General features: G+C 34.4%; 1 long non-coding RNA gene across 1 annotated transcript in view; it reads right to left on the bottom strand.

Annotated features, from left to right (window-relative positions):
• LOC131484706 (uncharacterized) overlaps positions 1-13,913 on the bottom strand; it is a 379,601-nt gene that overhangs the window by 348,923 nt on the left and 16,765 nt on the right. The window contains exon 2 of the long non-coding RNA XR_009248401.1: positions 5,224-5,382. This is a non-coding gene — a long non-coding RNA (uncharacterized LOC131484706). The remainder of the gene's footprint in view (positions 1-5,223; positions 5,383-13,913) is intronic.

Below are 13,913 nucleotides of genomic sequence, written 5' to 3'. Positions count from 1 at the left end.
TTTCAGATATCCACGTATGGGAATGGAAGGGTGGAAAAGGGAGGTGTATCACTCACTTTACATCTAATGACCCAGTAGCAAAATGTTTGCTCCCTATCCCTGCAACTTTATACTCCACTGGCCCAAGGATTTAGTTCCAGAGGGAGGAACATGTCCACCAGGAGACACAACAAAGATTCCATTGAACTAGAAGTTAAGGCCACCCAGCCACTTTAAACTCTTCATGACTCTGAATAAAAAAGCACAAAAGGAGTTATTGTGTCGGCTAGGATGAATAATCCTGATGACCAAGGATACTGCTCCTCTACCACAGAGATAAAAAAGAATATGTCTGAAATACAGGTGATCCTCGAGGGTATCTCTTAGTATTACCATGTCCTGTGATAAAGTCAGTGGAAGACTGTAGCAGTCCAATCCAGACATTTAAACTAATAACCCAGATCCTTAAGGTTTGGGTCATCTCAACAGATAAAGAACCATTACAAGAAGAGGGGCTTGCTGAAGACATAGGGAATGCAGAATTGGTAGTGAAAGAAGGTAATTATAAATACCAGCTATGATCACTTGAGCAGTCCTAGAACTTAGTACTCTAATTTTCATATTTCTTCTTTACTTTGTATACATATGTGTGTGAGTGATCTACATATATATATATATATATATATATATATATACATATATGATACATATCTTTGTTTTTTTCTCTCTCTTATCCTCTTATCATGTAATCATGTAACATTAGATGCATTGACTTTACATTATAGTATTTAAATTATGGACTAACAAGAACAGTAAACATTACTCAAGGACTTTTCATCCTCTGCTGGACAAAGAATATGTTTTCTGTTGCATGCAGCATAGTTGTATCACGTTAGAGGAGTTATGACGTAGACATTGTCTTTATCAGGAAAATAAATATTGCTTAAAAAGAGGCATTTGGATGGCAAGTTAACAGAGGATGCTAGGCTCTGGTGCCCAAATATGTAGTAAAACATTATTCTGGATATTCTTGGATGTGATTAACATTTAACTTGGTAGACTTTGAGTGAAACAGATAGATCTGCAAAATGTGAGTAGGTGTTGTGTCATCACTTGAAGATCTGAGTAGAAAAAAAGACTGACCTCTCCTGACAAGGATGGAATTCTGCAAGCAGATGGCCTTTGGACTTGAACCGCAACATCAGCTCTTCTCTGTGTCTTCAGCCTGACTGCATTTGGATTTGAACTCTAGCATTAGCTCTGTCCTGGTGTATAGCCTGCCCAGCCCACCCTGCAGATTTTGAACTTGCCAGCCTTCACAATAGCATAAGCCAATTTCTTAAAATAGATCCTTTTATTCACACACATGCAACACACACACACACACACACACACACACACACACACACACACGTGGAGAACACTAATACATCCATTGTGGCAGAATACAGTCCAATTTGCTTGTACTGAGTAAATCTCAAATTCCAGCACACAATATTTTGTGAATGTCAACTTTTTGTTATTGTTTTACAAACATATTTTATTAATGATGCAGGAACATCTATAAACCAGCAGCTCTTAAGTCTGAGTGAAGAGCTAAGTTTAGAAAGAGAGACAATGAGCTAGAAAAAGACACAGAGACAGTGATTTAAAAAGAAGGCATACAAGAATATGAGAATGTGACACTAGTAGCTTAGAGCCTGGATCAGAGGACAAATTCAATAAATGTAGCCTCTATTATCATAACCATTATCAACTGCAGTTGTTATTGAATACAGAAAAGAATCATACCAAAAGGGGAAAATTAGACACCCTGTGGCTATGTTGATTAAAAAATGCTCAACCATGAGAAAGCTGAATTAAAGTTACACCTTTCTTTCCTGCTTTATTATTCATCATAATGAATGTGGGGGAAAAAAAATTATTCCTCTAAAAGTTGATTGGATTATGCTTCCACTGATTATTATCCCATATACAGAAATAGACCAAAATTGAAAATCTTTCTACTTTATAAAACAGAAGATGCTATAAGCATGGACAGAAAATTCAAAATGAAAATATTAATGCTATAATTTGATTCAAAATTTATTTTACTTCATATATATTCAACCTTGAATGACCTAAAAAATAACCAAGGACCACATATACCATATTACATTTTATTATAATTCTTATAGTTGTTTTCTGTAATCTCTTGGTCTGTTTAAATTAAACTGAAGTATGTAAACAATTGCAACTCCAACACTCCATCAATTACTGCATGTAGCTCAAAGCCAAGAAACTCTAAATAATGAATAGTTCTCCTCACCAAGCCTGGATTTGGCACAAAGATGGCATAACACATATAGAAAATTATATCAAAATTTCAGATGTTAATTCTACCTTATTAGAAATTATATTAAATATAAAGTAAAATGTGAGAAACTTACAGAACAGAGTATTCAAAACATATCATCCAAAATATATGCTGTCTATAAGAGACACATTTTACATTCAAAGGTTCAAGTAGATTGAAAGTGAAAGGATGGGGAGAAAATACCATGAAAACAGTAAACCAAAGAGAGTGGGACTGTTCAACTACAGCTAATGTTGCTATGTAGAAATGTGGAACTGGTATAGACAAAACTACTGATTCTGAAAGAAAAATCAGAAATGTATATTTTATTTGATGTATTTTAAAATCAAAAGACTCACCTTTTTATATTATGTAAGGCAAATAAGTGTATGGGCCATGTATGACCCCTTGGCTATGAATTTATGAGCAACTTATGACTTTAAAAAAATAACTCTTAATAATCCCCTCACCAAATGGAATGAAACTCTCTTAATGTTACTTGAGTTGGAGGAAGGATATATGTTATATGAAGCTTACAGATGAGAAACAAGTCATTTAATTTCTCTATTATGTGAAGCTAGTAGATAAGAAACAAGTAATTTAATTTCTCTTTCTAACTATTCTACCACAAACTTAAAACTTAAAATTTTACTTCTTTATCATAACATTTTTTTTAATTTTTTTTAACGTTTATTTTTGAGACAGAGAGAGACAGAGCATGAACGGGGGAGGAGCAGAGAGACAAGGAGACACAGAATCAGAAGCAGGCTCCAGGCTCCGAGCCATCAGCCCAGAGCCCGACGCAGGGCTCGAACTCACGGACCGCGAGATCGTGACCTAAGCTGAAGTCGGATGCTTAACCCACTGAGCCACCCAGGCGCCCCTCATCATAACAATTTTTTTAAGAAGCAACTTTTCACTGCTCCCTTGATAAAAGGAGGAGTTTACTGCCTAGCGATTAATGCATTTAGGATTTTTAGTTCTAGATTAGTACTACGACTTATATAGGCCGTACAGATCTTTTATGTAACTTCATCGGAAAAGCTGTATTTCCAGGTCAGTGTCTAGCACAAAGTCAGTATATGCATGGTTCTTAGCCACACATATATCCCACCTTTTAGTGGCACTATTCTAGAGTGCAATATGAACACTCCCTAGGAAATGTTCAGGTCCTAGAAGGCATTCATCTAATGCAGGTCCCCTGAAACAAAGTATAGGATCATTCTGCTGCCAGGTTCTCTCTATAGGCATGGTAGTGCCTAAAGATGATTTTACTGTTTTGTTTTGTTTACTAGTACAGTAAAAATCATCATCATCATCATCATCATCATCATCATCACCAGCTTTTGTTGCTCACTGTGATCATATTGACCTCACCTCCTATATGCTTCTTCACAAATAACTACTATACATAACATTACAGAATTGGCATTGTCCATTTCCCTCTATCCTCAGTCACATTATACACCCTTGTATTCTATGAATAGAGGCAGAAAAATAAGAGTTCAGTGAAGGTGAAAAATAAATGGCTGTCATAGGTCATACTCAGCAAAAGACTGAAACTGCATTAAAAGGAGCCAAAATTATACTGAGGAAACAATAAATAAAATATTCTTTATATCTTCCTTATAGTCATTAATCCTGCTTTCCGCAGCCCCCCACATGGCAAATTACAGAGGTCATAAATGACTTTCTCAACCATCACAAAGCCTGCCATTCTTAATTATTTTTTTTCTGAAATACACCATCTTATCATGTATCTCAGTGATCACTTTTTGTCTTTGTTTTTGTTTAACTCAATGGTGTTTAATTTGGAATTTTAGTGATACGCATTACCAATGCAACTACAAAGCATTTAAATTAATTTTAACGCAGAGAATTCAGTAAATATGGATTAAGAAAAGTCAACCAACCATAGGTTTGAGATGATAAAAATATAGTGACATTTCAGAAGAAAGTATGACAGATACTGGAGTTTGACTCACTCAACAGAAAATGGCTTTTTACCCTGCCTCCAAAAGAGAGGCCAGAAATCTTTTTTAATACTCCTACATGTATTTTAAACCTCTTTGAGCCAAAAAGTATTCATGTGACTCACTGCTGAACTGTGAAATGAAAAGGGAGGTCAACTGGCACTACCTTGATGGATTTTCCTTCTTCCTTTTCTAGAATACTGGTGATAACTGGGAATATAGTAGCACTGGTAAGGAAAGTGTAGCAAAAGATAGAAGGAGACCATTTCCTGTCATCATTGAGGAAGAATTTCAGTCTTATAGTATCACCAGTAGATTTATTTTTGCATGAGGTAAACAAAGCCTTTTTGCTTGAGCTACTGTAATCAAGTCTCTTGTGAAACACAATCTTTAACTGATATATGGTAAAACAACAACAACAACAACAACAACAACAAAACAGAAACAAACAAACAAAAAAAAACAGACCTTCAAGGACAGAATGATCACAGAATCAAGGACACCGAGTCTATTTTCTCTAAATTCTGAGCCATGTCCAACATTATTTTGAAAATGTCAGCTAGATATATTGCTATCATTAGAAACTCCAGATTATCGTACAATAATATTTTAGTAATATTTCAGCATTTAGCCCTTATTGCTTGTCCTGCTGAGTTCTATTCACCCAAATTGTTAATAATCACTTATGACAGTAAACAAAACTTGTCAGTTCTGACTCAGTCCACTCACTGATGTGTGTTCAATTCTTGGTGAGCAAATAATCTGCTCTGACAACTTTTCCTGAAGTACTGGTACCTCTCACTAAGTACACCCCTACACATTATAAACACACACTCAAATTTTAAAAAAGATCTGGGTCTGGGTGTGATTACAAACCAGAAGTTAAAGAGCTTTCACATTTGTGAATTGAGAAAACACTAGAAACTTCAAACTCACCCTGGAAGATGACTCTCCTGAGAGAAAGGAGCTTCTGGTCCACATGACCTTGACCATCAATTCCTGAAAATCTCCATGGGAATTCCTTATTGCGTGCCAACACTACCCCAGCAATACACAGAGAATTAAGCATGGATAAAAACCATCCCTCTCTTCTTCCTTGAAGAGTTGAAAAGAAGGGGAAATTTTACAAAAGCTTTAGATGATGATGATGATGATAATAATAATAATAATAATAATAATAATACACATTACCAAGTGACGGATATAAAGCATTTAAAATGCTGCTTTTTAAAGAACAGCTATGTATCACAGCTAACATGTTTCTCACTTAAGAGATCAAGTTAAAAAAATAAAAATGTCCTAGCCTGGGTCCTTCTCTTTTTACCTCCCATACTATCTTTGATATCTTAGAGTCTACCAAAAGAAGCAGCCTTTATGATAATCTATCTAGGACATATTTATTCAATTCTAGTTCCTGGTAATAAGACACATATTGTTTTTGGTAGAAGGATTATATCATTTCAACATTCGGCAAGACGATCAGATCTATTAAAAAAATAATATTTTCCATTATAGAATGCAATTATAATATAAACTGATGAAACAAACATTTTTAGTAAAACGAAATGAAAGGTATCAAACAGGTTATAATATCACTCAAGCCAAGAGAAGTAAGAAAACTGCTTAGAAAGTGGTTTTTAAGTTTTTTAAATTTATTTAAGTAATCTCAAAACCCAATGTGGGGCTCGTATTCATGACCCTGAGATCAAGAGTCAAATGCTCTTCCAACTGAGCCAGCCAGGTACCCCTGCTCAGAAAATCTTTGGACTTCACCTATTTTGTATGACACTCATTCATTCATTAATTTTTAATCCAACACTACGTTATATATTAGCCAAAATGTGCTCAACAGTAAGCTTTGTGCTTCAGGGAAATAAAAATGAATAACTCACTGACAAATTTTACATTGTAGGAATTCCCAACCTATCAAAAAGAGTAAAAAATATTAATTAATTAATTAATTAATTAATGCAATATAATATGTTAGATGGACTTTTAAAAGTTTACATATTTATTATGAGAGAGAGTGTGTGTGCATGAGCAGGGGAGGGGCAGAGAGAGAGGCAGACAGAGAATCCCAAGCGGGCTCCATGCTGTCAGCAAGGACCCCAAAATGGGGCTTGAATTCATGAGCCATGAGATCAAGACCTGGGCTAAAATCAAGCTAGTCCACTGGATGCCTAACCCACTGAGTCACACAGGCACCCCTATGTTAGATGGATTTTTAAGGTAACCATTTGGTATAGCAATAGCACATTAGAATATAGCATTTTCCCTCCGGATGGTAGAGGGAATTGGTATATAAAATTTGATATTGGAGGGGTATCTGGGTGGCTCAGTCAGTTGACTCTTGATTTTGGCTTAGGTCATGATCTTGAGGTTCATAGGATCGAGTCTTGTGTCAGGCTCTGGGCTGGCAGCCCAGAACCTGCTTGGGATTCACTCTCTCCCCCTACCTCTTTGCCTCTCCCCAACTTGCACTGTCTTTGTCTCTCTCCAGATAAAGAAATAAACTTTAATAAATGAAATTGGGTTTGTGTCTTAAAAATTGAATAAGAATGCACTGTGTTAGAACAAGAAGAGCATTCCAAGCAGAAAAGCACAATCCCATGCTCCCCATTCCAGAGCTAAACAGACCATCAGAACTAATTGAGAGCATGATTATACCATTTTTTAATTAATGTTTTGGCTTGAAACATCACCCTAATCTGAAACAAAATCCAATTTTTGGACAAGAAGTAATTTCCATGAGAAATTTTTGGTACTGTAATAGATAAAGAATACCAAAAGAAGAAAATGTTCTGTAAGTTCTTGCAAGAGGTGGCAATTTCTTCCTACCTAAAAAGATGACATGTGTTGCATGGTAATTTTATCCAACAGTAATCTCCATGGACGTCTCAAGTTTTATTTGTTTTGTTCAATTCTGTATTCCCAGTGTTTAGGACAGCACAGTAAATAATGTCACATTTGATACAAAGCAATAAAACAGGGAAAACAGGGATCCAACTAATGAGAAAGCTACACCAACACTTCTAGAGAAACTCCAGTTACAACTGAGGAATGGAACATATGCAAAACACAACTAAATAGCTATCAGCGAAAATTCAGGATGTTCAAAATTAATGTATATAAACAAAATAGGTAAATGTGAAGGATATGAAAGATAAAGGCAATATTAAAGTGGTATGGAGCTGGGGCACCTGGGTGGCTCAGTCAGTTAAGTGTCTGACTCTTGATTTAGGCTCAGGATGTGATCCCAGGGTTATGGGATAGAGCCTCACATGGAGCCCTGCATAGAGCCCTGCATCAGGCATGGAGCCTGTCTGAGATTCTCTCTATCTCTCTCTCTCTCTTTTTCTCTCTACTTCTGCCTCTCTCTCCCACTCTTATGCATGCTCCCTCTCTCTAGAATGAAAAAAAAAAGTGGTATTGAGTGAAAACATAAAAGTTTTCCAAAGAGAGTAATATCTTCATTGAAAATTCAAAATAAATCAATTTAATTTGTTAGTGTATATTTATTTTTGATAGAGAGACAGAGTATGAGTGGGGAGGGACAGAAAGAGAGGGAGACACAGAATCTGAAGCAGCTCCAGGCTGAGCTGTCAGCACAGAACCCGACATGGGACTGGAACTCTCGAACCTTGAGATCATGACCTGAGCAGAAGTTGGACACTCAACCTACAGAGCCACCCAGGTGCTCCTCAGATTAAATCAATTTAAATCAGAAGTTCTGACTCTGTGATGGTTTAGGATCGTTCATATCTTTGATATAATTTTCTCTTGAACTGGAATCATTTGTGACACAAGGATAAAATTGTAGAAGATTATACATAATTTTTTTAATATCTTACTTAATTTTTTCACTTCTGGGACAACAAAATTTTCATTACAATTCTTTAACAAGTGAAGATTGGATGGATAGATAGACAAATAAATGCGTGAAAAGATTATTATTAAAATGTTTGCAATGTACATACTTTGTAAGCAAACTTCAGCACATTCAGCTCTTTAGTACCACTGTGAGAAATACAGAGCCACACAGATATGTATAAATAATTCTTTTATAAAAAATTAGAGTTCTTCAGGGGCACCCAGATGGCTCAGTTGGTTGAATGTCTGACTTCGGCTCAGGTCATGATCTCACAGCTTTTGAGTTCAAGCCCCACATTGGGCTTGTTGCTATCAGCACAGAGCCCTCTCTCTCTGACCCTTCCCCACTTGTGCTCTCTCTCTCTCTCTCTCTCTCTCAAAAATAAACAAATCTTTAAAAAAATTAGAGCCTGTCATATAAAGAAATACATACAGGGAAAGGCAGAGAAATAAGAAAAACTAATATATATATATAAATGTTGAATAAAATAGAGAAGCATTTTGTGTATTTATACTTACAAATGAAAGTAAAATGCCCAAAAAACAGAATTCAAGAAGGGAGTGAAAAACTGAGCCACCCAGTGTGAGAAAAGATTAACATGGCAGGTTTGGTTTTGCGGTCCTTGCATGTCTCTAGTCACTTGAAACCAAGACTCACTCTCGGTCAAACACTCAAAATATGATTTTGAGAAATATTTTTATGTTACTTATGTTACATATACCCAGAAGAATGGGGCATGCCATACCAGATTTTCAGGACATATGAGAATAATTTTAATGCAAACATTAACGAAGATTAATGATGCACCTGCTTTCACTGTTAGGATCTTGAACTGCTATTACCATGCTGGTTGTACAGTAGAACATGTCTATGTTACCAGTTATCCATAAAAATTTGCACCCTGAGGTTCAAATGGGCTTCCTTGAATGGAGGCATGTTGCATGGGTCCCTACAGTTCACCACAGGAGAGAAAAATGTGTCCTCTGAGACTTAAAATGACTTGGAAGCCTCCACCTGACCCCTGCGAACTCTACCCAATGCCTATTTTTTTTTCCATATTGATCTTGCTCTGTACCTTTTGATGTAACAAATTTTAGCTACTACTAAAACATGCAACTGAGTCCTATGAGTCATTCTAGTGAATCAATTAATTTGAAAGTGGTTTTGAGACACTAAAAACAACAAGTGCTGCTGTGGCTGATAAGGGAAGTATATGGCAAGGCTGCTATGAGACAGATGTTGGGTCTTTAAAATTAGTGTTTGTAGTGGAATGCCTATGCAGGAACAAAAGATGGATCCACATAAGCATTTAAGACAGAAGCTCCATTCATGTTGCAAAGGATAACACAGACCTTCTAAAATATGAGTAATTCAAAATTACAAAATACGTAAGGAAGCAATCAACCATAATTTAGAATAATCAGATATAACAAAAATGATTAAACTGCCAAGGCCTTAAGCTAAAAAATATTATAATGTAAAAGGAAATATTTAAAAATGGGTATATACAAAATGATTAACAGCTTAAAGGATTAGACATATAAAAAGAATGATACAATATGAAAAAGTATAAGTAGAGGTGAAATAGAACCAAAATTTTATTTGTATTATAGAAAAATGTAGACATTCAAATGTAAAACTCCTTGGGGCAGTTAATTTAAAAATATATGCAGAGAAAGAAAATTAATAAGCCAGAGGACAAAATGAGGATATTATAAAATGCAATACAAGGAACTGAAAAGATGAATGATAATTAAAAGGATTTAAATAACCTGGAAGCGAAATGTGTCAACATACGTACAAAAAGAGTTTTAAAAATTAGTAATAAGGATGATGAAGCAAATGCAATATTGAAAACAATATTTTGACAAGAAATTTCTAGAATTGGTAAAAGATATTAAATCAGAATGAAAGTCAGAAAATAAAATATAATTTTAAAATAATTAGGATTTAAAGCAAATTGCAATGCTACTGTTTTTGAGATCAATACTGGCAATATTGAGATCAAGACACATCCATACGTGAAAGGTGAAAGGTCTGAGATTTTACTGTACTTGCGGGTTAACAAATTAGTCTTCTAATTTCTTGAATAGTGGCAGAGATACAAGACTCCTAGGTCAAAGACAAAGAACTTTATCACTCACAGCAAATGCAATAGCAGAGTATCAGCATTTTTATAAATTGCCCAAGCCTCGATACATAGGATGACAAGAAGTAGGCTTAGTGACACCTGCTTATGCAGCACCATGTTACAGGAAAAGAACACTATATAGTGGAAATCAAGAGATAAGAAAGTCAAAATCAAGGAGCTGCAGTTACTAGAATTGTCCAAATACAACCGCCTCTTAACATTCAGAACACTAGAAAAGAGCACTTGAATAATACCATAGCAATTTTTTTAAAGTTATCTCTATGACCAACATGGGACTCAAACTCAGAACCCCAGATCAAGAGTCACATGCTCTACTGACTGAGCCTGTCAGATACCCCAAATAATACAGTAATAACTTTAACTAATATTTTCTTCATCTTGTACATTAGTAGAAAAAAACAAATGAACAGGTAGATGATCTTTACCTCTACCTTACAAATCTCTCATAACTATATCAAATATTGACACCTCAATTTCGTATAGAAGCTTTCAAAGATCTTTCTCTATCTTCCATGTGTGAGATGAGGGTGGGAATTCTAGGATGAGTAAGCCAACCCATCATGTCATTTTCAGCCATCAAGTCATTATTACTAATCAAAGTGTAGAGACAAGTATCACACGAAGTTCTGATCTGGATAAATAAAAAGAAATAAATTTCTAGATATATGGTGTTGAAAGTGAAGAATATCAAAAACAAAGAGAAAATCTTAGAACCTACTGTAAATAAAAGATCCATTTCACAAAATGGATTAACAAGTTGACTCAAAGTGGGTATTTTTGTAGAAACAGACATCAAATATAAATAATATATTCAATATGATGATATAAAATAATCATATTATTACCTTCAAAGTATTCCTCAAGATTAATAATTAAGAATTGATATTTAACCAAAAACTTCAAAACCTTGTATGAAAGAATTATTTAAAAATGTGCTTCCAAATTAAATTAAATCCAAAAGTAAAGATGAGGTTGCAAGGAACAAGGACACCACATGGTTTTTCATTGGAAATATGTTAATTGTTGGAAAATTCTGTAATTTTGAAAAACATTATCAAATAGACTAGCTCAATATCAAAATTATTATATATTGAATCCATATGATCTAGTAATTGAGAATTTGAGCAAGTTGTAAGTCTTATATAAGGAAAGAAAATGGAAGTTTATTTCATTCATACCATGTAGCTCTCTACTTCCAAAGTCTTAAAACAAACAGAATTAAGGATTTATACCATCTGTTCTAATGTCAGTCACATAAAGAACTTTAGCATTCTTTTCTTCACTTTTAAGAGAAAAGCCATTGATTGATTTATTTTTATTTTTTTACACAATAGATTGCAAAAATAATTCCTTTTAAACATTTCTTATATTCTATTTGGCAGATTGGTAGAAAAAGCAAGGAGCGTAATATATAAAATACACACTCTTCTGTTTCTTGCAGATGAAAAATGTTTTGTCAGATATTCAGTTAATACCTATCCTTCTCTAACTCTTGCTGAAAGTTGAAGGAAAAGCTTCCAAACTCATTTTATAAGACCAGTATTACCCCGATAGCAAAACCAACAAGGCCCCCACACAAAAAAGAAAATTACGGCCAATTTCCCTGATTAATATAGATGCAAAAATCCTCAACAAATTAGCACACTGAATTAAACAGAACATTAAAAGGATTATACACCATGATCAAGTGGGATTTATTCCAGGGATGCAAGGACAGTTCAACATCTGCAAATTAATCAAAGTGATACATCATATTAACAAAATAAAAGATAAAAATCATATGATCATATCAGTAGATCCAGAAAAAAGAAAACATTTGCCAAAGTTCAATACCAATTTATGATAAAAACTCTCAATAAAGTGGTTATAGAGAGAATGTACCTCAACATAATAAAGGTCTTATATGAAAAACTTACAGCTAATTTCATATTCAATAGTGTAAAGCTGAAAACTTTTCCTCTAAGATCAAGAACAAAACAAAGATACCCACTATCCCTACTTTTATTAAATATAGTATTGAATATTATAACAAGAGCAATTAGGCAGGAAAAGAAACTTTTTAAAAAACATACAAATTAAAAAGAAGTAAAACTGTCAGTATTTGTATTACACATGATACTATATATAAAAAGCCCTAAAGACTCCATCATAACACTGTTAGAACTGATAAATGGATTCAATAAAGTCACAGGATAAAAAATGAATATCCAAAAATCTGGTGTGTTTATTTTTCTACACACTAATAAGGAACTATCAAAGAGAGAAATAAAAAAAAATCCCATTTGCAATCACACCAAAAAGAATCAAATACCTTAAAATAAATTTAACAAAGGAGGTAAAAGATTTGTATATTGAAAACTATAAGACACTGATAGAAGAAATTGAAAAAGATACAAATAAATGGGAAGATATCCCATGCTCACGGATTGTAAAGATTAATACTGTTAAAATGCCCATATTGCCCGAAGCAATCTACAGATTCAATACAATTCCTATCAAAATTCCAATGACATTTTTCACTGACTATAGCAAATAATTCTAAAATTTGTATGGAGACACAAAAGACCTCAAATAGCCAAAACAGTCTTGAGAAAGAAGAACAAAGCCAGAGGCATCATACTCCCTGATTTCAAACACTACTACAAAGCTATAATAATCAAAACAGTATGGTACCAGCTTAAAACAGACACATTTCAATGGAAAAGAATTTAAATAAACCTACATGTATATGGTCAAGTAAATTACAACATAGGAGGCAAGAATATATAATGGGGAAAAGACAGTCTCCTCAATAAATGTTGCTAGTAAAACTGGAAAGCTCTATGGAAAAGAATGAAACTTGACCACTATCTTATACCATATATAAAAATCAACTCAAAATGGACTAAAGACTTGAATGTAAAAGCTAAAATTATAAAAATCCTAGAAGAGGGGCACCCAGCTGGCTCAGTCACTAAAACATGTGACTCTTGATCTTGCGGTGGTGAATTCGAGCCCCACATTCGGCCTAGAGCTCAGTTAAAGAAGATCCTACAAGAAAACATGTCTAGGCAGTTTCATGACATCAGTCTTAGAGATATTATTCTGGATCTGACTCCAAAGGCAAAGACAACAAAAGCAAAAATCAGTAACTGGGAGTACATCAAACCAAAACACTTCTGCCAAGTGAAGGAAACCCTCAACAACAACAACAAAAGAGGCAACCTACTGAATGGTAGAGAAGATATCTGCATATCCAAAAAGGGGTTAACATCCTAAATATATAAAGAATTCACACAACTCAATTACAAAAACAAACAAAAAAACAATCCAATAAAAAATGGGGAAAGGATGTGAATAGACATTTTTCCAAAGACACATAGATGGCCAAGAGGCACATGAAAAGATGCTCAACATCACTAAATCATTAGAGAAATGCAAATCAAAACCACAATAAGATATCACCTTACATTTGACAGAATGGCTATTATCAAAAAGAGAAGAAATAATAAGTGTTGGTGAGGATGTGGAAAAAAAGGAATAATAATGCAGTGTTGGTGGGAATGTAAAATGGGGTAGCCACTATGGCAACAGTATGGTGGTTCCTCAAATAAAAAAAAAAAA

This window comes from Neofelis nebulosa, chromosome 1 (genome assembly GCF_028018385.1).
Source record: "Neofelis nebulosa isolate mNeoNeb1 chromosome 1, mNeoNeb1.pri, whole genome shotgun sequence".
NCBI lineage: Eukaryota > Metazoa > Chordata > Mammalia > Carnivora > Felidae > Neofelis > Neofelis nebulosa.
Note: the sequence above shows the minus strand (reverse complement) of the source record. Positions and strands in the feature narration are given on the sequence as shown.